This window comes from Struthio camelus, chromosome 31, assembly GCF_040807025.1.
Source record: "Struthio camelus isolate bStrCam1 chromosome 31, bStrCam1.hap1, whole genome shotgun sequence".
Classification (NCBI taxonomy): domain Eukaryota; kingdom Metazoa; phylum Chordata; class Aves; order Struthioniformes; family Struthionidae; genus Struthio; species Struthio camelus.
This window is the reverse complement of record NC_090972.1, coordinates 1,581,406-1,582,141: the sequence shown is the minus strand read 5'-3', so window position 1 is coordinate 1,582,141 and position 736 is coordinate 1,581,406. Positions and strand designations below refer to the sequence as shown.

At 71.9% G+C, this 736-nt stretch overlaps 1 non-coding gene across 1 annotated transcript; it reads left to right on the top strand.

The window, feature by feature from the left end:
• The first annotated feature begins 297 nt into the window (after nucleotides 1-297).
• LOC138063158 (5.8S ribosomal RNA) lies at nucleotides 298-450 on the top strand. The gene has a single exon (XR_011136752.1). It is a non-coding gene; the product is annotated as a 5.8S ribosomal RNA (ribosomal RNA).
• Nucleotides 451-736: the final 286 nt, after the last annotated feature.

Sequence of the window (736 nt, the reverse complement as noted above, 5' to 3'; positions counted from 1 at the left end):
TCCCTGCTGGGCCAGGCCGAGCCGGGCGCCTGGGCCGGACTCGAAGCGAGAAAGGGGTTGTCCCAGGTCGGGAGCGAGGGCTCCCCGCCCCTCTCGTTCGGGTCTGTTCTCCCCCCCCCCCCCTTTTTTTTTCCCTCTGTGCTTGTACGGTCAGTGAGGCGTGCCCTCTCTCTCCGCTGTCCCTTGCTCAGCAGCCGGCGTCGGCGTGAGGAGGGAGGCAGAGCGGATGGGGGCCCTCAGGGGGCTGCGAAAGCTGCCCGGTCCCCCCGCGCGCGCGGTGGGGACCGAAACCGAGACAACTCTTAGCGGTGGATCACTCGGCTCGTGCGTCGATGAAGAACGCAGCTAGCTGCGAGAATTAATGTGAATTGCAGGACACATTGATCATCGACACTTCGAACGCACTTGCGGCCCCGGGTTCCTCCCGGGGCTACGCCTGTCTGAGCGTCGCTTGACGGTCAATCGTCACCCCCATTGCCGCGTTGGCGCAGCGGTGTGCCGCCCCTCGGGGGGGGGCCGGGGGGGGCGGCGGCGGCGGCGAGTCGGTGGGGGGGCGGCGGCGGCGGTGAGTCGGCGGCGGCGGCGGAGCCGGGACCACCGGTGCGTGCACCGGTGGCCCCGGTCTTCCGGCTGGCCTGCCTGCCCGGCTCCGGCCGACCGTCCGCCTCCACCGTCCGCGGCCGGCGTGCCTTGCCCTGCCCTCCCTCCCCTCCGAGCCCGGTGGCCACCGCTGCCC